General features: G+C 45.4%; 1 protein-coding gene and 1 non-coding gene across 6 annotated transcripts in view; one reads left to right on the plus strand and one right to left on the minus strand.

Moving 5' to 3' along the window:
- Positions 1–15,935, minus strand: part of SLC34A2 (solute carrier family 34 member 2) — a 90,245-nt gene extending 74,310 nt beyond the window's left edge. For 2 of the 5 annotated variants that reach the window (XM_053252256.1, XM_053252253.1), the window contains exon 1: positions 15,906–15,935. The gene's annotated coding sequence lies outside the window, so the exon portion shown is untranslated. Of the gene's footprint in view, positions 1–3,268; positions 3,299–11,664; positions 12,578–15,905 lie in introns of those variants that run through there. The other 3 variants (XM_053252251.1, XM_053252257.1, XM_053252255.1) reach the window with 3 other exon arrangements.
- Positions 10,751–10,856, plus strand: LOC128328585 (U6 spliceosomal RNA). The gene has a single exon (XR_008309314.1). It is a non-coding gene; the product is annotated as a U6 spliceosomal RNA (small nuclear RNA).
- Positions 15,936–26,829: the final 10,894 nt, after the last annotated feature.

Consider the following 26,829-nt stretch of genomic DNA (forward strand, 5'->3'; position numbering starts at 1 on the left):
CAGTTTCATGGGATGACCCCCGGATCTAGTGCTGTTGTTCCCCCCACCCCCACTTTGTTTTGTCCTTTATTGCAGTGAGATTACAATAATGCATAAAACTGGATTGAGGATAGTAATACATGCGACTATAACTGAAAAAAGAAAAATTCCTTAAACATAACTTAAAAAAAATAAGACACAACCAACGCAGGAGAAAAAGAAAGAGGGTAAACAACAACAAACACAGTAAATTTGTCCTTCCAGAGTTATTATTTATTTATTTGTTCGATTTTTAGACTGCCCTTACAAAATAGCTCAGGGCGGTTCACAAACATCATAAAACAGTTAAAATCAATCAATGACCGGGCATAAAAATTTTAAAAATAAAATAAAACAGCTAAAAAGTAAAACAATTCAAAACCTTATAAAAACCCGATATTTAAAGACCCTTTAAAACAATTTAAGAACACTGGAAGGCCAGGCCGAACAGGTAGATCTTTAGGGCTCTCCTAAATTCCTATAAAGAATTCAAATAATGGATAACTGCAGGGAGCGCATTCCACAGTCTAGGAGTGGCCACAGAGAAGGACCGCCTCTGGGTCGCCACCAGACAAACCGGTGGCAACTGGAGCCGGACCTCCTCAGATGATCTTAGCGTGCAGTGGGGATCAGACCGAAGAAGGCGCTCTCTAAGGTAACCTGGATTTTAATCCTTTTGGCGCCCCCTGCAAGCATGAAGAATCCACAGTTCTTGATATAATGCTAGATTTCATGTGCTAGGGAAGTACCCCAATAAAACATGAACGTCTTTGACAGGCAATGATACCTGCAATGTTATGTTAACTACCTTATGAATTTCAAGCCAAAATGGTGCAATAACCAGACAGGACTAAATTATATGCGTAAGTGTACCATTGTACAGTTTAAACCCCCAACATCTAGAAGTCTGCAACCATCCCTTGTTAAACATTATCTGAGGTGTCTAATAAACACAGAACAAAAGTTTCTGCTGTCCTAGCTGCATTTTAGATCTAAAGAGGCATGTTTCACTGTCTTCAAAGCAACCTGCCATTGATTGCATAAGATATTCAAAATCATTGTTCCAAAGTAGTTACCAACCTACAATTGTCCCCTTAACCCATAACTGCTAAATTTACTCAAGAGCCTTTGGTGAGGAACTTTGTCAAAAGCTTTTTGGAAGTCCAAATATACTATGTCAACCGGATCACCTCTATCCAAAGATGGTTCCTCCCCCTCTCTCTCCTGTGTAAGATGTCCTTAGTGGTTTAATGTTCTACAAAACCTTGATAGTTTTATACAGAAAACTGACATTTTTAAATTTCAAAATGGTCAAATACAAGTAGCTTGACCATTTGAATATGGTCAAATACAAGCTTATTTGACTTATGGTCAAATAAGCACTGAAGCTTATTAAACTTTTGTAGTGAACAGAAGTAGATTCTGCGGTAGAGCACATGGTTTTGCACATAGAAAGTGTGAGATTCTATTCTTGACATTCATTTGCCAGTAGGTGTAATAATACTGAGCTATGGTCTGACTCAGTTTAAGCTGCTTCATATGTACATATATAGGTTCGCTCCAGCTGTGACCATTACCTGGTCACAAAATCTGAAGGAAAATTTGTTTCCTGGTTCTATTTGACATTTATTTAATTGAGGGCACAAACAGCAACTGAACTCACAAGACGCAGAAGAGCAGGATGCAGAAGAGCAGGAGCAGTGTCTATTGCAAAGCTAGCAAAGTTAGAGAACTTCTCTCTTTTAGCAGGAGATGCCCATCTATAAATAATCCATGCAAAATTCTGTGGCTCAGCCAGCCCTGGTTCAAATTAAGCCCTGCCTATGCAACAGACTAGTTCACTTTTGCTTCATTCAAATAATTAGTGTAAAAAACTGAGCATTTATCCTTGAGTCTTTCCAGATTATTAAGAAGACCAACATATTTAATCCATAGCACAATATCCATGCCCATAGACCTACCTGGCATCATGCAGTCCCCTTCAGCCTCTGAAACTTAGCAAGTATAATGGGATTCAATCATTTCTGCTTGAGATGTGCCCAAGAAGCCTTGACTAAAGGTTAGCACAGCCAAAGCTTCTGCACTTGTAACATCAGGAGCCAATCAGATGCCTTAGGCCTATGTCTAATCCATTCACATGAGATGCTGCACTACATCATCTTTCCCCTGTGAAAGACATCCTTAGTTGCTTAATATTGAGTGAAAGAGTTCTCTACCACCCGCCCACCCCTTGCTACTGAACTCTCCAGAGCTTAAACTAGATCAATCCTTTCCAAACTCATAGCCAGGGCCAGCCCTAGGTGAAGTTAGACTTTCACACACACACACACACACACCTCAGCCAAGAAGTGTGGAACCCAGTTTTAACTTGATTAGGGTTGCCATTAATTAATTAATTAATACCCCACCCAAACTTACGTCTCTGGGCGGCTAACAACAATTAAAACACATAAAAAGTTAAAACAGTTAAACATATAACACATATAAAAGTTAAAACAATACAATAATTTAAAAACCATAAAATTAACAAACAGTATTTTTTAAATTAAAAAACTGAGAAGGCTTGGGGGAAAAAAAACGTTTTCAAATGTTTTTTAAAAATAGCCAGAGATGGGGAGAATCGTAACTCAACAGGGAGCGCATTGCACAATCTCGGGGCAGCAGCCGAGAAGGCCCGTCTCTGGGTGACAATAAAACGATTTGGTGGTAACTGCAGACGGTCCTCCTCAGATGACCTCAATGGGCGGTAGGGTTCGTAGCAAAGAAGACGCTCTCTTAAATATGCAGGACCTAAGCCGTTTAGGGCTTTATAAGTTATAACTAGCACTTTGTATTCTGCCCGGAGACCTATCGGCAGCCACTGTAACTCCATCAGCAAAGGAGTAACGTGCTCTCTCCGAGATGACCCAGAGACCAACCTGGCCGCTGCGTTTTGAACCAACTGAAGTTTCCGGACTACGTACAAAGGCAGCCCCACGTAGAGTGCATTACAGAAGTCAAGTCTGGAGGTTACCAACAAACGTACCACTGTTTTGAGGTCATTGATCTTGAGAAACGGACACAGCTGGCGTATCAGCCGAAGCTGATAGAAAGCAGCCCTGGCCACCCCCTCAACCTGAGAAAACAAGGAGAGGTGTGGATCCAGGAGTACTCCCAGATTGAGAACCTGTTCCTTTTGGGGAAGTGTGACCCCATCCAAAACAGGTAGATCAAAATCATCTCTGGAGTTCTGACCCCACACAATAAGTACCTCTGTCTTATCTGGATTCAGCTTCAGTTTATTCTCCCTCATCCAGCCCATTACTGCTTCCAGGCAGGCATTTAGGGAGGATATGCCAGCTCCTGAAGAGGTTGACATGGAGAAGTAGACTGGGTGTCATCAGCGTACTGATAACACCCTGCTCCAAATCCCCTGATGATCTCTCCCAGCGGTTTCACGTAGATGTTAAAAAGCATTGGAGAGAGTATGGAGCCTTGAGGGACACCATACTTAAGCTCAGATTTTGAAAAGCAACAATCTCCAATCGACACCATCTAGAACCTTTCCAAGAGGTAGGAGCGGAACCACTGTAAAGCAGTGCCTCCCACCCCCAACCCCCTCAGACGCTCCAGAAGGATACTATGGTTGATAGTATCGAAAGCCGCCGAAAGGTCCAAAAGGACCAACAGAGTCACAATTCTTCTGTCAATTCCCAACTGAAGATCATCCATCAGGCTGACCAAGGCAGTCTCCACCCCATAGACTGTTCGAAAACCAGTTTGAAATGGGTCTAGATAATCAGTTTCCTCCAAGACTGTCTGGAGCTGAGAGGCCACCACCCTCTCAATTACCTAATCACGGGAGGTTGGAGACAGGCCTATAATTGCTCAACTCTGAGGGATCTACTGCAGGCTTCTTTAGAAGAGGTCTAATAATTGCCTCCTTAAGACAAGGAAGTATCCTGCCCTCCCTCAAATAAGCATTTATGATTTCTACCAGGCCGCCTATAACAGCCTCCCTGCTAGATAGAAGAAAGCCATGTTGGACAAGGGTCAAGAGAACAAGTGGTAGGCCTCACCGATCCAAGCAGCTTGTCCACATCCTCAGGAGTCACAAACTGAAATTGATCTAGTCAAGTCGTATAAGAGGAATTGTTGGACACCTCCAGTTCAGACACCAAATTAATTGTGGAGTATCCATCGAGGTCGGCCCGAATCCAAGAGATTTTGTCCGTGAAAAATTCATTAAACACATCACAGCGGGTGACTGATGCTTCCAAATTCTGGTTCAAGGGAGCGGGGGAAGATACTAGCCCCCTCACAACCTGAACAACTCCGCCGGACGTGAACTTGCAGAAGCAATACGGGCAGAAAAGAACCGCTTCTTTACCGCACGTATTGCCTGAGCATAGATCTTTAAGTGTGCTCTGTTGTAATCTGTCGGATTTGAGTCAAGTCTTTCTCCACTTGTGCTCCAATCGTCTACCTTGCCGCTTCAGCCCCCGTAGATCTCCCTTATACCAAGGGGAAAATTTTGAAGCGGGTCGGAGGGGACGCTTAGGAGCAATCGTGTCTACTGGCCTGGTGAGCAAATTGTTCCAATTCTCCACCAGGGCATCAATAGGATCACCAGCAAAACCAACATTAAATCCTTCCAAGGCTTCTTGGAATCCTACTGGATCCAATAACCTCTTCAGGCGAACCATTCTAATAGGCCCCACGTCCCTGCGGAGGTGGGAAGTGGTTGTGATCCCAACCTTTACCAGATGGTGGTCCGTCCATGACAATGGGGAAATCACAGGAGTCCCCACCCACGGAGCTCCACCATGATCAGAGTAAAAGACCACATCAAGCATGTGACCTGCAGTGTGTGTCGGTCCAGAGACCACTTGGGATAGGCCCATAGTTGTCATGGCTGCTATGAACTCCTGAGCTGCCCCGGACAGATTGGTCCCCAAACAAACATTGAAGTCCCCCAGCACCAAAAGTCTGTGAGACTCCAATGCAAGTCCCGCGACCAATTCCGTGAGCTCAGTAAGGGACTCAGTTGGGCAGCGGGGCAATCGGTACACCAACAAAAGTCCCAATCTATCCCTGGTCCCCAGACTCAAGTACACATATTCAATATAGTCTGATACCCTAACAGGGACCCTGGTAAGGGAAATATCATCCTTATAGACCACAGCCACTCCACCTCCCCGCCCACGTCCCCTCACCTGCTCCTCTACAGAATATCCTGGAGGAAGAAGCTGGGACCAAACTGGACCACTAGCTTCCCCCAACCAAGTCTCAGTAATACATACCAGGTCAGCCCCTTCATCCAGAATCAAATCTCGGATGAGCTCTGGCTTATTTTGGACTAACCTGGCATTGCAGAGGAGCAAGGTGAGACTATGTGGATTATTGGCAATGCTCCCCGAGGTCAAAGAGCTGGCAGGACAGCCAGAAGGGGAGACAGCTATTAAATTTCTGACTACCCTTCCCCTGGAACAGCCTGCTGACCTGCCAACATTACTTCTTCTATTCCCCACCACCACAGGAATAGCTGCCCCACATTCAATGAAGGTGCCCCCTGTCTCCCCATCTTCAGGCAAACCCAAACACATTACCCAATCTCAGTTACAAAGCTGGCACACTTACTGCTACAACTCCTCAAACAGTTAAACTGAACAGAGTGCAGCCCAACCCTCAGCTCTGCACCAAAGGCTGGCACCAAAGGCCGGCCGGTTTTGCCGCTGGCTGCGCCGCCTCCTGCAGCCCTTCCCTTAAATAGCCCCCCGAGTCCTTCCTCTCACAAATGACCCTGGGTTGGGCTGGTGTAAGCACTCAGTGCCTGCAGGTGGTGAAGCTTTGGCACTTGGGGAAGGGAGGATCCCAATTAGGCAGCAGGTCTGTGCTGGGCTCAGTTGGTCTGTCCAGCAAACAAAGGGTGGGGAGGAGTAGCTCCAAAGCTCTCAGCTGTCCGACAAAGCAGGCTAGGGATTCACACATTAGGGATGTGTGAAATGATTCAGGCACAAAAAGATTCGTACCCAAATCTGGCCGATTCAGGTGATCTGTAGACAAAACAAATCACCCTTGTCCTCAATTGCCCAGATTCGAGTACAAAACAAATCACCCCGATTCTGATCCAAAAAATTCAGAGATTTGGACCTCCATTTTGTGGCTAAAGTGGTTTGGGTGGTAGTGCATAATGAGTGGAAGCTACCACCCACATTTCAAAGAAATTGGCCAAAAGGCTGTTTTTAAAAGAATTTTTGAAGTTTACACATCTTTAAGCTTTTTCCCATAGGGAATAATGGGGATTTCTGCAGCCTTAGTTATAACTCCTCAGGGGGGTGGCACCAGGGTGGACCAGAGTGGGTTGTAGTGGGTAGTAGTGCCCAATGGGTGCAAGGAAGCTACCACCCAGATTGCAAAAGAATTAGGCAAAGGGGTGATTTTTAAAGAATTTTTGAAGTAGGCATGTCTTCGGGGCAGATTTGGGACAGAAAAGGGGTTTTAGGGGCAGAAGAGTGGGTCAGGTGGTAGTGCCCCAATGGGTTCCTGCTACCATCCAGATTTCAAATAAATTGGTGAAAGGGGTGATTTTTAAGAATTTCTGAATTTTGGGTGTCTAAGCTTTTTCCTCATAGGGAATAATGAGGATTTCAGCAGCCCCATAACTCCCACTTGGGGGGGCACCAAGGTGTCCTAGAGTGAGTGGTGGTGTAGTGAACATAGGGTACCAACTACACCCAAACCCACAAGTCCATGGGGCACTGGGTTTTGTTGTTTCTGAAGTGTTCTGAGAGTAGATTCTCTGGTAGCAACTGACAGTGGATTCAATGACAAACAAATTGGGGGTGTTTTGATTCGGGTACAAATTGAAAAGAAAAAATAGATTGTTGCCATATTATGGCTTTCCAAATCCGGGTGCCTAGTTTGCATATTATGAAAATTGGCTTGAAAATAATTTTTGAACAGAGTAGTGACTGCACGTGTTGCTCCATAACTCTGCTTCTACAAGGGCTAGATGTTAGCCAGCTTTTAAAAAGAAAGAAAGAAAGCTGAAATCTGGGTGAATCTGGGTGGACTAAGCAATCTGGGTGACGTGCTTAAAATCTGAGTGAATCCCAAAATTCCAGGGGGTATGGCAACTCTAAACTAATGACCAACCCCACATGGATGACCAGCAAATGACTAGCCTGCACTGGTTTGAGCACACAATGGAATAGGGAAAAGGAATGGGGAGCTTTTCCCTATTCTACTGTGAGCCCTCCTTGGGCACACAGTGGAATAGGGAAAAGAATTGGGGAGCTTGTAGCTCACCCTCCTTTCCTCTATTGCTGCTGCTTCTCTCCCCTCAGCAGTCAGAGGAATCTGTCTCCCTGAGAGCCCTCACCCCCTCAAGAATTGGTGACTGGCCTGCTCACAGCCAGCCCTGGGTCATAGAGCCTGACATCCCCATACATCCCCGTAGCCTTGCTAAGAAGGATAGCCATTATTGCATTGCATTTGTCACTGTTCAAAAAACTAGGGGAAATGTGTTCTGCTGCACACGGCAGAATGGGACAGAATTAGTGGCAGAAGATGTGCTCATAGGTTTCCCCCTCCATAGCTATAAGCAGCTTGTAGCGAGTTGGAGCACTGGCACTGGAGTTGGGAGTTGGGGCAAAGGATTAACCTGCACCACCACCACCACCACGGAGCTATGGACCCAATCCAAATAGGAAACACACACACACACACACACACCCCTTTTGAAAAATGACATCAGGAGTTCCAATCACAGTTAGGATTGCCAAATCCAGGAATTGGCATCAAACTCCATGTGACTGTTGAAGCAAAGAGTTTTTATTGGCTTGGTATTGTGAAAATTGTTGGGGGTAAATAATGGTGAGGGAACCAAAATTGGGAACCAAAATCTCCAGAAACAGCTTCAGTCAGGATGGGCAACTCTAATTACGGGACTTCTCCCATGTCACGTCTAGTTTGGCTATGACCATGAGTCACTATCACAGAGGCTATTACAAACAATTTAATGCAATCAGTGTACTCATTGGATTGCCTTGCCTGACTCACACGCTCATATCCATATTTTATCATCTGTAAACTTGCACTAAAAGTGACCTGTAATGTAATGTAAAAAGGGGGCAGACTCGTGTCGCCAGACTGTCATTTTGAAATCCTTGTCCCATCTCCTCAGAATGCCTTTTTGTACTGAACCCTCGTACTACTGTGGGGAGAGGGGAAGGCAAAATCCTGGTCAAGCCTGCCTCTTCACTCACAGCAGCATGTATTTGGCACTTCAGCTCATGAGATTGCCTTGGGAGAACATAGCTGAGCTGTCATGTTCCTCAACAATTTCTCATCTCAGACAAAAATGACCCCATGTCCATTGTCCCTCACACCCAATGTAATTTAAAGGGGAGCAGGATTTCCCCTTCTCTTAAAAATATCTTAACCTTTTCTACTCCACTTTGCTTGGTTTCTCTTGGGTTACCAAGAGAGCTCCTTGCCCCATGTGTCCTTACCCAACCTTGAGATCTTCTTTGGAGGCCCTCCTTTGGGTGCTCCTGCCAAACAAGGTGAGGCGGATGTCTACCAGGGAGACGGCCTTTTTGGTGGTTGCACCCTGTTTATGGAATAGCCTCCTCAGTGAGGTCTACCCAGCTTCATCACTTTGTTCTTTTAGATGCCAGGTTAAGACCTTTTTTCACCCAGGCCTTTTAAATTCTGATTTTCAGATTTGATCTAATTTTTAGCTAATTAGAGTTAAACAAGTTTTTAAGCTGCTTTTTTATTGTGTTTTGTATTTTCTTCTTTTTTGTCTGTATGATTTAATGTGTGTTGGGTGCTGTGCCCTTGTTGCAGAGCAAATCACCTGTGTTCCACTTGGTTGAGTAAGAACACTCCACACACAGGTAAAAGTTCAACAGAAAAATATATCAAAATTGAGGTCACTTACATGATATATCATCTCAGTAAGTCCAGTTACACATAGTCATTTACATATATAAGGCACATAGATTCAGCATACATACAACAGCAGCCGGGTGGACCACAGTGGTGCAGCATTTACCACTGTGGACAAGTTGCTCTGGTTTGGGCTTTACTCTTATACAGGCAATGACCAATCACCTCAGGTCATCACTCAGAACCTGATTACCTGTTGACAGGCTTCACATGTTGCCAGTTACACCACCTGCTGTAACACAGTGACTTGCACTTTGCATTTAAAGCTGTACACACAACACCTCACTGTTAATATATTCTGACACCCCTCCTATTCACTTTGAGGTGGTGTGCAACCCTAGTCTTCCATTTATGTTATTGTGCTTCATAGCACACAGGGGTAAGAAAAAGCGTTATGTCGGCAGGACAGCAGAAAGGCTTCAGGTCGTGAGGAGGCTGAAAGCGTCCAAGCCGTGAGGAAGTGCTATACGTGTGGATCCAGCAAGCACTTACAAAGGAACTGTAAGCAGAGGTTGCCTACAGAATGAAAAGGAACCCCACAATGGAGGGGTAGCCATCAAGTGAACTTGATTAATGAGAAGGATGATGTGAGTAGCCATGAATGGCTTATAGACAGTGGGTGTTCACAACATATTTTTGCAGACCCTGAACTGTGTCCAGAACTGAGGCCAGCTAGAGGAAAACGCATCAGCATGGCCAATGGAAGGTGTTCGGACATTAACAGCAATAGCAATAGCACTTACAGTTATATACCGCTTTATAGCCAGAGCTCTCTAAGCGGTTTACAATGATTTAGCATATTGCCCCCAACATTCTGGGTACTCATTTTACTGACCTCGGAAGGATGGAAGGCTGAGTCAGCCTTGAGCCCCTGGTCAGGGTCGAACTTGTAACCTTCTGGTTACAGGGCGGCAGTTTTACCACTGCGCCACCAGGGGCTCATTAAGGGGGAAGGAACAGTATGTATTCCTGGGTTACGTGACAATGCAAATGCTTTGTATGTCCCAAGCATCAGGCAGAACATAGTCAGTGTTCCTCGCCTGGATATTGCTGGATATGAGGTGTGTTTTAGCAATAAGGAATGCAGGATAGCTAAAAACGGCTTTATATATATTCTGACAATGTGTTATGTGTTTTTATTGTATGTTTTAATCCTCTGTTGTGAGCCATTCAGAGAACAATTTGTTATGGGGGGGCTGACAAATAAAGTTTATTTATTAATTGATTATTATTAATTATTATCATCACTGTGCTTCAAAAGGAAACAGTCCACAACCTATCTGGTTCAGATAAGGTGGGGATGCACCCAGCGTAAGTACCCCATGTTCACTGGACATCCTAAATGAACTCTAATTTGGGACATCTCTTAATTTCCTGTTGGGGGCGGAGACGCTCATCTGAATCGCTCCTCTACAAATGATCTAAACCCCTAAACAAACATGTTTGGATATCCTCCTGTGATGTCAGGGCAGGTATCCGACCTTATCACCTGTGCCAGTCAGCGCTCGTCCAAACTGGCCCAGTGAGAAGAAAGCCCTCCCGCACTCCAGATATTTTGCTATTATTGAGAATAGCTGCTACTTCAGGGAGATGTGACATGCTGCAAACCATCCTTGCTTGGGACAACTCCTCACTGGTCTTATTCACATGTTATGTTCAACATTGTACAATCTAGGTACAGTATACACACATGCAGGTCTGTATGCACATACAGTTATTCACACATTATGTTCAGTGCACATACAGTAGTACACTTCCTATCTGTATCCAGCATTTGAGAAGGCCTATACTCAGGTTCACTTTTTAAATGAAAACATGGACAGTTGGAACGATACAGAGAAGATTAGCATGGCCCATGTGCAAGGATGACATGCAAATTTCATGAAGCATTCCATGGACAGTCATTAGCCCTATTCAGGTGTTATAAAAAAGCAGGCTCTGGCATTGGAGTCTCCCTATCACAGATGCACTTGCCATCACACTTACAGCCTTTCTCCCTTCAGATGAATGCTGTAAGTGTGTGGGGTGCATTGGGAGAGTTTAGTGATTGACATGCTGGGCGGGACTTCTGGTAAGCTGTCAGAAGCTATTCCTGAGTTCAGCCTCCTTTTTAATACTGTCTGAATGGGGGGCTATTCATACAAAAACATGTACATTTACATACACACTTATATGCACATAAAACATACTATCTGAATAGGACAACTGATCCAGAGAAAACCTACCTTGCCTCCAGTCATTCAGTACACTCTTCTACATATGCCTTTGCCCCAAAGTCACCAACTATGCTTATTTATTTAGTTATTTATTATGTTCCCCCCACCGCTCATACCAATGTCTCATGGCAGTTATCATGCTGTCCTCAGAAAAATTGGTACAATATTAGGGCTGCACTAAGTAAGCTTGAATACTCATATATTTGCATATGAGAGTTGCGAGGATCCAACTCTCATATCTCTACTTCAGGGCACCTTTTCTGCCACCACGCAGATCTCATTAAGCAGGATCTGAAATAAATCTCACTTCTCCCCTCTCTTGTTTGTGCAGTAGTGTGTGGTGGGTCTCTCTTCAGATGAAGTGGGAGAGGAAATGCACTTGAGATAATGAAACAACAGGATTTTATTGTTTAACAACAATTTCTTCAGTGTGGTGGTTACAGGTTCTAGAGATTCATAGGCATACTGGTTTCAAAGTGATGTCATTACTTACAGAGATGTTAATGGTCTTTCACCGCTCTGGGGTGCAGATGCCTTGCTTGGTTGCAGAGTTTCTGCTCAGCCTCCCTTCTGATTTGAGCTCTTGTCTTTTGGACCTTCCCCTGACCAGGCCCTGGCTTTTCAGTGGAGAACAGATTTACCTGCCTCCACCTAAGCCCCATTTCTCTCTTTACCAGATAAACCTTCTGTTCAGAACCCTTCTCTCTCAAAGCCTCCAGCTTACTTTCTCCCTTTTTCACCATCTAAGTGTCCTCCAACTAGAGTTGCTATGTTCCCCAGAATTCCGGGTTTCACCCAGATTTTAAGCATCTCACCCAGTTTACTTACCCCCCCCCAGATTTGCCCGGATTTCAGTTTTCTTTTTCTTTCCTTTTTTCCTTCTTTCTTACAGCTAAGCTCTAGCCCTTGTAGAAGCAGAGTTATAGAGCAAAATATGCAGTCACTATTCTGCTCAAAAAATATTTTCAAGCCATTTTACATAATATGCAAATTAGGCACTCAGATTTGGAAAGCCAGAATATGGCAACCTCCAACTGACCAACTGATTTCTCTCTCACTTGAACTGCCTGTTGCCTCCTGCACTCTAAAGTTTCTTTGTCCTTCCGGCAGAGGTCTCCCTACTGCTGCCACAGTCAATCAACTTCCTGCACAGACTTACAATAACAGTTTACACCCGTTCTACATATTAACATTTGATCACAGATAAATAATACATGTAAGAACTGCAATATTGGAAAATGCAAAATGTCACAAGAGTGCAAATAGTCTTGTACCCATGTGGAGGCTCCCAGATGCTCATTCCTGAAATGTGCGAATTCTTGCACAACTGCCCAAAATGTGACAGACACCAGGAAGTGACCAACTAGTAACCTTGGCAACCAACCAAGTGACTTCTGAGAAGGAAGGCCAAGACTATTTGTCAACAGGAAAACGGGGGAAAGGCCTAGTCAGGAGAACAAGCAATCCCATATGCATCAAATGACAGAGCAATCCTCACCAGTGTATGGTGGGAGCTTACCAGCATAATCAAAATTCTATCCTCTACAGATGTGCAAGCCATCTTGATTTGAACCAGCCAAGCCTCCCCAAATGGGGGTGCCAATCCAAGTTGGAACCGGGCCAGCCCCGGTTCTAAAAGAACCAGTTCAAACCAGTTCAGGGATATACTTGTAAAGGGGAATCTGGTGAGGATTCCCATTCCCTATCCTAATGTTGATGGGGGTGGGGGGGCAGGAGATGTTGCAATTTGTGATTGTTTAGCAAAGCACCACTCCAGTTACGAAGTAGTACAGAGCCTTATTGCTGTAGTTAGTCAAGAACAACCATGGAGACTGTAGTGCAGTATCACCTAAATAAGATTTATTAGGTTAAGTACATTTGAGATAGGAAAGACCTATCCTAACTATGAGCTACATAATGAATAGGCAGAGAAAGAGAGATGCTCCCATCTGATCTCCAAGGAGAAAGGAAGTAGGACTGACTCACTACAGGAAATACCTGGGGAGTCAAGGCAGGGGTCATAGAGTAGGGGTAAAGCAGGGACAGGTAAGGGGACCCTCACTAAGTACCTCTGCTCCCAATGCTCCTATAGTGGTCGTTAGGATAGTTGGTGCAAAAGGTCGATGCACTGGAACTCCATCTCCAACGGGAGAGATGGTACTTTGTACCTTATCCAAGTTGGCAGACACATCGGCGGTGGCGGGGGCTCCTCCAACCCCCCCCCCCGGCCTCCTGAAGCATAGCCCAGGCTTCAGGGCCTTCATGCATGCAGCCAGCCCAGGCTTCAGGAGGTCAGTGAGGGGATCGGATGAGCCCACACACACACACACCGCCTGCAACCATCTCCACTGCCTCAGATAAGGCACTAAGTACCCTTGCTCTCATCCCCCCCACCCACACCTGGCCTTAGGATAGGGAATGCCCCTTTACTTGTAAAGGGGAATCTTCACCACATTCCCCTTTACAAGTATATCCCCAAACTGGCTCATAAACCAGTTTGGCCAGACCCGGAACCGGACTGGGTTAGTTTGAATCGGTCTGGATTAAAACAGAACTGGTCAACCCACTTCTGCGCACACCCCTCCTATCCTCTAATAATACTAATACTAATGCTAGTGATACTAATAAATAGTAATAACAATAAAATTTATTTGTAAGCTGCCCCATAACAAATTTTCTCTGGGTGGCTCACAGTGTGAGTAGTTATTTAATTGTGAGGTGTTGAGGAATAAGACTTGAAGTTTGACTTTCCATTGACTTCAGTGGAAATGTTTGAGCATGCATCACCTCTTATGCAGATGTAATGTCATTTTTTGGTGTAGGACCGACCTCTGAGGGTGCATAGGATTCTGACTATAACTTTTTGCTCGCAGTGCCAGCTCTGCCCAGTTTTCTATCAGCATTTGATTTCTGCCAATGGTATATCACACTAGTGCATGGGCAGAATTATGCTAGCATGTAGCATAATTAGCATCTGTTGGAACACAAGTATCTTTAGGACTGATTCTATCCTCACCCATTAAGCATCAGTTGACTGTGAAGTCATTAATTCAATACATTCATTACTACACTCAGATTTATTGTACAATACTAAACCCAAGCTGTTTAAAGAGAAAATGGAATCACTGTTGCAGTGTTCCTTGTCTTACTGCAACACACTGCAAATCTTTAGTTCAAGAAGTTCATTATTAGACACAGAGTCAATTGCACCAAGGCCAAAGAAGGCAATGAAACAATGAACAATCCCCTGGACACAAGGCAATGAATAATCTAGTTTAAATACCCTCTAGTTAATTTTATTTCCAGTTCTTGAAGTTATTTCATGTTCATCTTTGATGCATAACACTTACAAGTTTTAATTATGGGACTCAAAGGGCTGACGTTGGCCCTTTGTGGGGAGGCGGGGTTACAAGTTTTTAAAAATATATTTTTTAAAAACACCCCCTCTGAGGTGGCGGGGGATCCACGGAGGTACCCATCTCCCGCCGGCCTCCCATCTGTACAAAATCTGCCCGTTTGGCTGTTCTTCAGCCCATTCGGGCCTTCCCCCCACCGGCGCAGTGGCCATTTGGGACAAATTTTGGATGAAAGGGAGGCTGGCAGGGAGAAAGGGAGCCTCCGTGGACCCCCCCCCCCCACTGCCTTGGAGAACTCTGCCCCAGAAGGGGTGAGTTAATTTTTTCTTTAAAAAAATAAAGCTTGTAGGGGGAAACCCTAGACCAGACAGGACTGGGGGGGGGGTTTGAGGGGGTGCCAGACCAAATTGGCCTGGTCTTGTTCAGACTCGAACTGAACGGGACCAGCCAGTTCCGTGCACACCCCTCGACTCAAATGCTTCTCCCAATTGAAATGTATTCATTATACCACTGATTCTCAAGTATCTTGTGGAAAAGTATGTTACTGTCAACATTATTTCAAAACCCACAAGATTTTGGAGCACATGTGGAAGGGCAATTCGGATTAACATTCCTCACATGCGATTAGAGGACATGCCAAGATCACGTCGGCACGTCACTATTGGATCTGTTGTGTGTGATTTTCAATCTGTCTGAATCAGCCCATAAATGATTTGAATTACACATGCACCCCAAAAGTGCTATTTGTGCTGCATCCAAGAGACAGGTATGTCTATTCTGTCTATATTTGTTTCTCCAGCACAACTAATAGCAGCATGTGTCAGAAAAATAGCAAGGAGGAGTGGTTAAAACTCCCCCTTGTTCAGCATAGCTACTTCAATAAAAATCAAAGTTCCCCACCGGTTGGCTGCTTTATAACAAAATAATTTTTTTAATGGTTGGGAGTGTTGTGCACTGCCTTTTTAAGAAACAAGCCTAAAGACCTCAATATGCAACTGGCCATGTGAGAGAATTTCAGGAAAGAGTTTTACTTTAGAGTTGTTGAGCCTGAAGGGCCTGAAGAATCCTCAACCCGAATGGACACTAGAAAAAACATGTTCTGTTTGTTTTTTATTCACCAATCTGAGATTTTATGCACTGGGCTTTCCCAGGGAGTTCTAAACAATTCATCGTTTATTAGAGAAGCCTTGTGTGTGCTGCTGTTTCTATATCTATATCTATATCTATATCTCAAGTTTATTACGGTCATAGACCAGTTAATCTCTATATCTATATATGTTTCTATTTATGTATGTAAGTTGCTATATATGTATGTATGTATGTTTCTATATCGGCTGCCGATATGTTTCCGGGCAAAATACAAAGTGCTGGTTATTACCTTTAAAGCCCTGAATGGCTTAGGCCCGCGTGATCTCCACCGCTCATTAAGGTCATCTGAGGAGGCTCGTCTCCAGTTACCAACAGCTCATCTGGTGGTGACTCAGAGGCGGGCCTTCTCTATAGCTGCTCCAGGGCTGTGGAATGCACTCCCTGTGGAAATCCATAATTTGAATTCTCTATTAGCCTTCAGGAGAGCCCTTAAAATGTATATGTTTGGCCTAGCTTTCCAGGGTTTTTAAATCGGTTTTAATATTGTAACCTGGTTTCAGGGTTTTTTAATTACCGCGACTGTTTAATTGTTGTTTTAGAATGTTTTTAAATTAATTGTTGTATTGTTTTTTAATTTTTGTTTTAGCTCTTTACTGTTTTAATGGTTTGTTTTAATTGTAAACTGCCCTGAGTCATTTTGGAAAGGCAGTATAAAAATCGTGTGTGTGTATATGTGTGTGTGTGTGTATCCATCCCCAACACGGAGATCTAATCATAGATTTCTCCCACATCTCTCTTGCCTCTAACTTCACTGGCTGACATGATGGGGATAATTACTCAAAGTAGTCCCATCGGAATTAAAAGGACAAGTTAGGCAATGCCACTGTCATGTCAGCCACTGTTTTCAAGGCAATGAAGTAACCAGGCACAGGGGGAGCCAAGCGGTGGCTTGTGTTCTGCTGCCACTGTGCCCCCCCAACCCCCCTGCATCTGACCTCAGTGAAGTCGGCCAGCGCTGAGTTTGCAGCATGGCCAGGAACAGTTCTCCCTGACTTTAAAAGGCAGGGAGAGTTGTTCCGGCCACGCTATGAATGTAGCACTGGCCAATTTCGTTTGCAAACAGGGCCGCAAAATCACGCCCCCGTGTCTGATGTCAGATATGGGGAACATGTCTGGCACCACATGGTGCAGCCCCTTATCGGCAGCAGCCTGGGTTCTTTGAACCCGTTCACCCAATGGTGGCTCCGGCCTTGGAACTAACGTCTTCTGGCTGCTGTAGGGCAGGGAAGTCTCTTCCTACCAAATGATGTAGTCTCACAGGATGGATCAGTGGTTGGGAAATCTCTGAATAATCTTGGTTTTAATGGAAATGCATACTTGAGCCTGAAGGGCCTGAACAGTCCTTGGATCAGCCAGGACTGCTTTTTATCTGCTCTGGCCGATACGTCAGCTATGTCCATTTCTGGAGACAAATGACCTTAAAACAGTAGTGCATATGCTGGTAACCTCCAGGCTTGACTACTGTAACACACTCTACGTGTGGCTGCCTTTGTATGTAGTCCAGAAACTACAATTGGTACAGAATGCGAATCGGCAGCGAGGCTGGTCTCTGGGACATCCCAAAGGAACCATACAACACTGGTTTTAAAAGAACTACACTGGCTGCCAAAATGTTTCCGAACGAAATATAAAGTGCTGCTTATCTATATATATAATTCTCCTGGGTGTGCCCAGGAGAAATGCGTCCCGGCAGCCCAGCTGATTGGCTGGGCTACAGGGGGCGCCTGATTGGCTGGCAGCACACCCAGGAGAATTCGCTGGCTGAGGAGGCAAGGCGGTGGGCCCAGGGCCGCCGCGGCGGAGCCCAGCGAGGCGGTGGGCCCAGCAAGGTGGCGGCGGCCCCGGCCGTGAGGCGGGGCGAGGCGGCGGGCCCAGCGCGATGGCGGCGGGCCAGGCCGTGGTGGCGGGGCCCAGCGAGCGGCGGGCCCAGCGAGGCGGGGCAAGGCGGCGGGGCCCAGCGAGGCGGCGGGGCTGGGCCCGGCCGCGGAGGGGAGGCGGCGGGACTGGCCGGGCTGGGCCCTGCCGCGGAGGCAAGGCGGCGGGCCTGATGGCGGCACTCTGGGGCTGGCCGCGGCATCGGCGGCGGCAGCACTCTGGGGCAGGCCAGGCCCGCTGGCGGCGGCGGCCGCACTTTGCCCCGCTGGAGACGGGGGGCGGGAGGAGAGAGAGAGGTAGCCTGGCCTGGCCAGGCCCGGCCGCAGAAGCGAGGCAGCGGGACTGGCCGGGCCCAGCCGCGGAGGCGAGGCGGCGGCGGCCGCACGGGTCAGCTAGTTACCTATAAAGCCCTTAACAGCTTGGGTCCAGGGTACTTAAGAGAGCGCCTTCTCTGTCGTGAACCCTTTCACCTATTACGATCTTCTGGAGAGATCTAGTTACGGTTGCCGCCAGCTCTGTTGGTGGCAACTTGGGACCAGGCCTTCTCTGGCTGCCGAGGGGCTTTGGAATATGCTGCCTGCTGAAATAAGAGCTCCTCTTTCTCTGTTTGCTTTTAGAAAGACCCTCCAGAGGCATCTGTTTTCTCAGGCTTTTAACTGGAATTAATTTTAAACTGTTTGTTTTTATTAGACCGTTTTTACTATGTTTTGTAAAATTGTAAGTTTTTACTCTGTTTTATGTTGTGTTTTAAATTTTGTATACCACCTAGAGATGTACATATCAGGCAGTATGTGATACATACATACATACATACATAGGCAAGACTGTGAATCTGACTGCAGCAAATGAGTGGGGTGATACTTAACCCTGTCTTTGCAGGCTAGCTTTGCACTCTAGATTGCAAGCTGCTTTTCCATTCACAACTGGCATGACTTAATGCTCCACCATACCAAAATAAAAAAATTCCCTTCATATAGACATCCAGTGATGCTATAACAAGTGAGGACTAGCATGGCTAAAGTACTAATACCCTCTGAGGGTGGATCATCAGAAAACCTGCTTAGTAGCAGCTTTTTTCAATCAATATCCTTTCTGAAGCATTCATAAACATTAGGTCTTTTCAGATGTCACTTACCAGCAAGAAATCTTAACCCAGTAAGAGACTACGATCGCTTTTCCCTCCCTCACTTGGTTACAATAGGGTTGCCAGGTCCAGATGGTGAAAAAAGTTGTTATCCATCACCCAAAAAGTGGAAATAGAGGATGCTTTTTACCAAAAAATTTTTTTTAATTTCTCCACTTTGCATAAGGTGACCTCCGGGACATGATGTCTCATGAACCCCAGGACACGGCCTGGAGAATCCAGGTGTCTGAGCATGTCTGTTCCCAGACCTGAGCAAACCCCTGTAACCTGCCCCCCAGCTGTGAGGGCTGTTGCTCCAGGTGGTAGTCACAGTGTGGAATTGTACCTGAAGGCAAACTTGGCCTGCGGCTCGGGCTGCTGGAAGAGACGTGATGAGTTGTCTCGAAAGGAGGCCTGAGGCCTGGGCCAGGCGACCCTGTCCTGCCTGGACTGGCAGGGCCGAAAGGACGACCTGAACCCCCTGAAGGAGGGAGAGGAAGATGAGGAGGGGGAGGAAGTTTTCTGCATTCAGAGCATTGAGCCACGGAGGACATTGCCTTTTTCTTATCTCTGGTTTCAACTAGAACAGAATCCAACACCTCCCCAAACAGTTCACCCCCCTGTAAAGGCAGAATTTGCTATGTTTGACCGGGACTTCTGGTCCACCTTCCAGTTCTTGAGCAACAGGTGGTACCTGACTGTGATGTCTGACACTAGGGCCCTGGCTGAGAGCTGTGCCACATCCAGGGAGGAATCGGCCATGAATGCGGTCCTTTCCCATTTTGTTGAGACTTTGCCTGAGGGCAGTCAACTCATGCAACACATGCAAAAAAAATGTTATTTGGTCCCCAAAATAGCCACATGTCCTCTATAAAAGTCCCTAGTTGGTAACCGTAGTTACAAATTATCCAGGATTCATTGTGTTTGTTTGAACTTGGTATCAAGATGCCTCTGAATACCAGTTGCAGGGGAGCATCAGCAGGAAAGAGGGCAAGCCCTCAGCTCTTGCCTGTGGGCTTCTCAGAGGCATCTGGTGGGCCACTGTGGGAAATAGGATGCTGCACTAAGATAGGCTTTGGGCCTGATCCAGCAGGGCTGTTCTTATCTCTGTGACCATCCCAGCAATTCCTGCTCTATCCTTGACCACTTGATCCTATCCCACCGAGAACTGAAATACCAATTGCTTGCCCGGTAGCAGGAGTTACAAGACAAGACAGTGTATGTTATATGCCTGCAATTTTGGGATGTGGCATGTGGCATGTGAGATGAGGTATGAGATTTTTCCAATGGTCCACACTCAGAGGTTATTAGTATTTTAGTCCTCACTTGTAATATTCATATTCAATGAAAAATATTCAATGAAAAACACCTCTTACTGCTTCAAGGTGCAGCAATGGGCACTTGCATGGCCCCATCCTATGCAAATTGATAAAACACAAATTAAATCAAAATTAAAATGTTAGAACATTTAAAATTTAACACAATGTTAAAAACTGTAAGTCTAATTAAAACAGTAAATCTGGGTGAATAAATGTGTCTTAACTGCCTTTTTAAAAATTGTCAGAGATGGGGAGGCTCTTTTTCAGCAGGGAGCCCATTCTAAAGCCTCAGGTCAGCAATGGAGAAGGCCCACTCCAGACGAGCTGGTGGCAACTGCAGACAAACTTCTCCAGATGATCTCAATGGCTGATGGGGCTCATAGTGAAAGAGATATTCTCTTAAATACCCTAAGCCTAAGCTGTTTAGGGCTTTATAGGTTATAACCAGCACCTTGTATTTTGCCCACATTGGTAGCCAGTGTAGTTCTTTTAATATGGGAGTAATATAGCCTTTTCGAGATGACCTGGAGACCAACCTGGCTGCTGCATTTTGCATTGGTTAGAGTTTCCAGACTATGTACAAAGGCAGCCCCGCATAGAGTTCATTGCAGTAGTCAAGTCTGGAGGTCACCAGCATATGTACTACTGTTTTTAGGTTATCTCAAGAAACGGACACAGCTGGATATCAGCCGAAGCTGACAGAAAGCATCTCTAGCTACTGCCTCAGCCTGTGACACCAGGAAGAGGTTTAGATCCAGAAGCACTCTCAGACTGCATACCTGTTCTTTCTGAGGAATGGTGACCCCTCCAGGACTGGCAGATCAAAACTGTCTGCCCTGTCCCTGTGTCCCTGTTGAAGGGACACAGGAATGTCCCTTTAGCTAATGAGAGTAGTAACACAACAACAAAGCTTCTGCCATTATAAGCCTCAAAATTGTATTGCTTATAAATATGACATTTGTTGAGCTAATAACTTGAAACTTTGCATGAGTTATCTACTAGATACACTCAACAAATGTGCTTAAAATCAAAGTGCTTATGCTTCATAAGGCAGTACAAGATCATAACAATGTGGGACATCTTTGCTGGTGCTAGGCACCCCATCCTCCCCATCTTAATTTGGGCCTCAAGGACGAAATAAAAGTGTGGTTGCATGGATGGCAAGTTATAAGTGAGCACAATTTGTGAGTTTGCAAACATCATTACTGATCACCTGGCGCGCCTGTTAAGGCAAAAGCCTTAGGTTCCAATTTCCTGGCTTTGTGGAGCTTGAGCCAGATTGAGACAGCCTTAACTCTGGTCTTAAACCAGCAGGTTTTTTGACCATCAAATTATAGCATTCTACCATCCTCCAAATCTGTGCAGATTGCGAAAGCTATAATTAAACCATCAATCAGTAATCCAGCATCATACCATTGTGATTCAAAAACTGCATCACCTGTATTTATCTCTGTGACACAGCTACATTCAAGAGTACCAGGACTGCTAGAATTTATCAGATTAAACAGAACATCACCTGAAGATCCTGTGATGTGATTTAGGTAACTGAATGCAAATGGCCAAGATGCACTGTCCAAAATACAGGCAAGACCACCAATGTCCTTCATACATATTTTCATAACTACAGATCTGCAATTATAACAACAAAAATTCAAACCAGCCGCAAACATCTTAACTCTGGTGATCACAAACTAGCCAACTTTATTTATTTTAAATATTTATTTTAAATAAAGTCAGATTATTCAGTTATTGCAATACAGATGCTATTTGATACAGCAAAACTAGAAGCAAGAGTGAACTGGATATATACGCTCAGGCCATTAGTCCCAGGCGGCCTCAACTTTGAGCACAGCACCTGACATAATGTCAGCAGCAGCCAGTCCAACATGTCTGAACACTCCATCACAGAAATTCTTGTTGGAAGTGAAGGACTATGCGGTCTCTTGTCTCAATGACATAGGAGGACAGACTAGTGAGTCAGAAGGCTAGAGGGTCAGGACACTGGTCATCCCTTCTCTACTGCTCTGACACTATCCCTTTGGAATGTAGATTGCTACTCTCAGGGACACTTCTTTCCTTCCTGCCTTGTCACTTCCTCTCTCTCTTCTCTTCCCTTCCTTCTACCTTGCAACATGCAAGCTCCTCTCCCCTGTACCATTTGTCCAGAGATGCAGAATCCATCTGCATCCAGCTAGATAGATAGATTAGAGATCCCATCTCCTCACTTTCCTATCTAGAATGGAGTTCTCTAATAAATACCACTTACATTGATTTGAAACTATGAACTGGCTCAAAGTTATTACTCTCAGCATACACGCATGCCTAACTAAATTCTGCTGCGTTGTGCCTCTGTGCACTCTGCTAAAATGAAAAGGGGTTTCTCTTACTAGAGAGAATTCCTAACAATTCCATCAGTATCAATGCAGCTACTGTGCTTTTCCAATAACATACAGTGAGGGAAATAAGTATTTGATCCCCTGCTGATTTTGTCCGTTTGCCCTCTGACACAGAAATGACCAGGCTATAATTGGAATGGTAGGTTTATTGTAGCTGTGAGAGACAGAATAACAACAAACCAACCCTCAAAAGCCTAGTGCCCAAAAGTCAGCGATGGATTTGCATTGTAGTGAGGGAAATAAGTATTCAATCCCCTATCAACCAGCAAGATTTCAGGCTCCCAGGTGTCTTTTCACTATATGCAGGTAACGAGCTGAGATGAGGAACACCCTCTGTAAGGGAGTGCTCCTAATCCCAGTTTGTTACAGTACCTGTATAAAAGACACCTGTCCATAGAAGCAAGCAATCACTCAGCTTCCAAACTCACCACCATGCCCAAGACCAACGAGCTGTCAAAGGATGTCAGGGACAAGGTTGTAGACCTGCACAAGGATGGACTGGGCTACAAGACTATCGCCAAGCAGCTTGGTGAGAAGGTGACTACAGTTGGCACGATAACTCGCAAATGGAAGAAACAAAATAACTGTCAATCTCCCTCGGTCTGGGGCTCCATGCAAGATCTCACCTCGTGGAGTTGCAATGATCATGAGAACGGAGACAAAGCAGCCCAGAACTACACGGGGGGAACTTGTCAATGATCTCAGGGCAGCTGGAACCATAGTCACCAAGAAAACAATTGGTAACACACTACGCCGTGAAGGACTGAAATCTTGCAGTGCCCGCAAGGTCCCCTGCTCAAGGCAGCACATGTACAGGCCTGTCTGCAGTTTGCCAATGCACATCTGAATGATCCAGAGGAGAACTGGGCGAAAGTGTTGTGGTCAGATGAGACCAAAATCGAGCTCTTTGGCATCAACTCAACTTGCCGTGTGTGGAGGAGGAGGAATGCTGCCTATGAGCCAAGAACACCATCCCCACCGTCAGACATGGAGGTTGACACATTATGCTTTGGGGGTGTTTTTCTGCTAAGGGGACAGGACACCTTCACTGCATCGAAGGGACGATGGACAGGACCATGTACCGTCAGATCTTGGGTGAGCACCTCCTTCCCTCAGCCAGGGCATTGAGAATGGGTCGTGGATGGGTATTCCAGCATGACAATGACCCAAAACACACAGCCAAGGCAACAAAGGAGTGGCTCAAGAAGAAGCACATGAAGGTCCTGGAGTGGCCCAGCCAGTCTCCAGACCTTAATCCCATAGAAAATCTGTGGAGGGAGCTGAAGGTTCGGGTTGCCAAACATCAGCCTCGAAACCTTTCTGACTTGGAGAGGATCTGCAAAGAGGAGTGGGACAACATCCCTCCTGGGTTGTGTGCAAACCAGGTGGCCAACTACAAGAAACGTCTGACCTCTGTGACTGCCAACAAGAGTTTTGCCACCAAGTACTAAGACATCTTTTGTGAAGGGATCGAATACTTATTTCCCTCACTACAATGCAAATCCATCGCTGACTTTTGGGCACTGGGCTTCTGAGGGTTTGTTTGTTGTTATTCTGTCTCTCACAGCTACAATAAACCTACCATTCCAATTATAGCCTGGTCATTTCTGTGTCAGAGGGCAAACGGACAAAATCAGCAGGGGATCAAATACTTATTTCCCTCACTGTAAGAGCAGCTGATGAAGGTGGGAGCCAAAATGTAATTTGTTGTTAATCAACAATAACTTTCTATACTTGATTAACTGCATCCTTTTGGGATTTAGAAAATACTTATAGAGTACTGTTTGATGCTAGGTAGAGGGAGGGAGGGAGGGAGGGGTGCGTGTGCGCATGCCAAGAGAAACAGAGACATTCCTGTTTTTATTACTTCTCATTGCCTGTCCTATTTCTTACTTCACATTGGCAGATGTTTTTGGATGTGGAAAGGCCAGGGCATCCTTCTCCTGTGCTACTACAACACACCCTACTGGATTAGCAGAGCACTATTACAGAAGATATATGCAGGGGTGGCGGGGAGGACCCAAATGACTTTGAGAACCACTTTTCTATATTTTGCCAACTCAGTAAGGATGTATCATTCTGTCAATCATAGGAAGCATTTTGTTACAACTAGTTTTCTTTTTAATTTATTCTGTAAATCAATTTCCCCCCTCTTGGATCCCCACAGTATGCTCTCTCTGGACCTTGTTGCCCCTTCCTCTTTTTTTCTCTTGACTCATCAATGCTTTCTCTCTGCACCACCATAAGTCCCCATTCTCATCTCTCAGTTACCATCTCCCACAATTGTTCCATCTACCTGCCAAAAGGCCTCTATAGTGTCCTATTTCCCATCTACTTCCTTTCCACAACCTATAGCATACACTTCTCTTTTTGCATGATCACAGTACTTCCCCCATTCCATTTCTTTCCCCCTCCTTTTTAATTCCTCACGTTTTAATTCCTCACTTAATTGGACTTTCTGCTGTATCCTATATTACTCAATGTTCTTTCTATACTCCTTGGAGCACCCACTCTCTTCTCTCTACTTTATCTGTTTTGCCCCATAGCCTCCCCCCACCCCACTCCACAGATCGCTCTGAATGCAACTTGCTTAGTTTGTTTCCCCACCCTTTCCCCTTTTTGTACTCCTGCTTGCTGTTCAGCAGCAGCAGCAACACACAAAGCTTTCACTTTCCTAAAAATTCACCCACCCAGAGCATGGGCTGGTTCAACATAGCTATAGGAATCAAATAAATATAAATAATAATTATAATATATAGCTGGCTGCAAGAGGCTGAAAAATTGGTGCCAACTCTACTATGAACCTCTACTACACTGAAGGAGAAGAAAAGCAGTGCAGACAGGTGTACCATTTCCAATTTCATTTTCTCACAAGGAGGTAGGCAAGGTGTGCAAACAATAGGTATTTGCAATTCCCATAGGGGGCTGCAGAAAAATCAAGGTGGGGCCTGTAGATATGGAGCCCGCTCCGTATCTTTGGTGGCAAAGCACTTTCCAGCAGTACCAAAATGGCTGCTGTGCACAAAGTACTTCACGAAACAAAACAGGTAAGTATAGCAGGTACATCCCAAACGCAGGGAGGCTGAGTAGGGGTTGTAAATGACACTGGATCACCAAAAGATCAAAAGCTACAGGCGAGCAACCTGTTTATCTTAGTGGTGATCTGGTATCCTTCACAACATGAGTGATTTGCGAGCTCCCCTCAAAAGGAGAAGGGTCTGAGGAGGAGGAATATCATGTAGATATTAAAAAGCATTGGAGAAAGTACAGAGCCTTGAGGGACACCATACTTAAACTCAGATTTCAAAGAGCAACAATCTCCAATCTACACCATCTGGAATCTATCCAAGAGGTAGGAGCGGAACCACTGTAAAACAGTGCCTCCCACCCCCAACACCCTCAGATGTTCCAGAAGGATACTATGGTCGATAGTATCGAAAGCTGCCAAGAGATCCAAAAGGACAAACAGAGTCACACTTCCTCTGTCGATTCCCAATTGGAGATCATCCATCAGGCTGACCAAGGCAGTCTCCACCCCATAGCCCGCCCGAAAACCAGTTTGAAATGGGTCTAGATAATCAGTTTCCTCCAAGACCGCCTGGAGCTGAGAGGCCACCACCCTCTCAATTACCTTGCCCAGCCATGGGAGGTTGGAAACAGGCTTATAATTGCTCAACTCTGAGGGATCTAATGCACGCTTCCTTAGAAAAGGTCTAATAATTGCCTCCTTAAGACAAGGAGGCATTCTACCCTCCCTCAGAGAAGCATTTATGATTTCCACCAGTCTACAACAGCCTCCCGGCTAGATAGAACAAGCCATGTGGGACAAGGGTCAAGAGAACAAGTGGTAGGCCTCACCACTGCAAACAGCTTGTCCACATCCTCAGGAGTCACAAACTGAAACCGATCCAGTCGAATCACATAAGAGGAGTTGTTGGGCACCTCCAGTTCAGACATCAAATTAATTGTGTAGTCTCTATCTAGGTCAGCCCAAATCCGAGAGATTTTACCTGCAAAAAACTCTTTAAACACATCACAGCGTGTAACTGATGATTCCAAATTCTGGTTCAAGGGAGGGGGAGCAGATACTAGTCCCCTCACAATCCTGAACAACTCCGCTGGACGTGAACTTGCAGAGGCAATACGGGCAGAAAAGAACCGCCTCTTTGCCGCACGTATTACCTGAGCATAGATCTTTAAATGTGCTCTATTTTGCAATCTGTCAGATTCGAGTTGAGTCTTTCTCCACTTGCGCTCCAGTCACCTACCTTGCCGCTTCAGCCCCTGTAGATCTTCCGTATAACAGGGGAAAATTTTGAAGCAGGTCGGAGGAAACGCTTGGGAGCAATCGTGTTTACTGCCCTGGTGAGCAAATCGTTCCAATTATCAACCAGGGCATCAACAGGATCACCAGCAAAGCCAACATTAAATCCCTCCAAG

The sequence above is a fragment of the Hemicordylus capensis genome, chromosome 5 (genome assembly GCF_027244095.1).
Source record: "Hemicordylus capensis ecotype Gifberg chromosome 5, rHemCap1.1.pri, whole genome shotgun sequence".
Lineage (NCBI taxonomy): Eukaryota > Metazoa > Chordata > Lepidosauria > Squamata > Cordylidae > Hemicordylus > Hemicordylus capensis.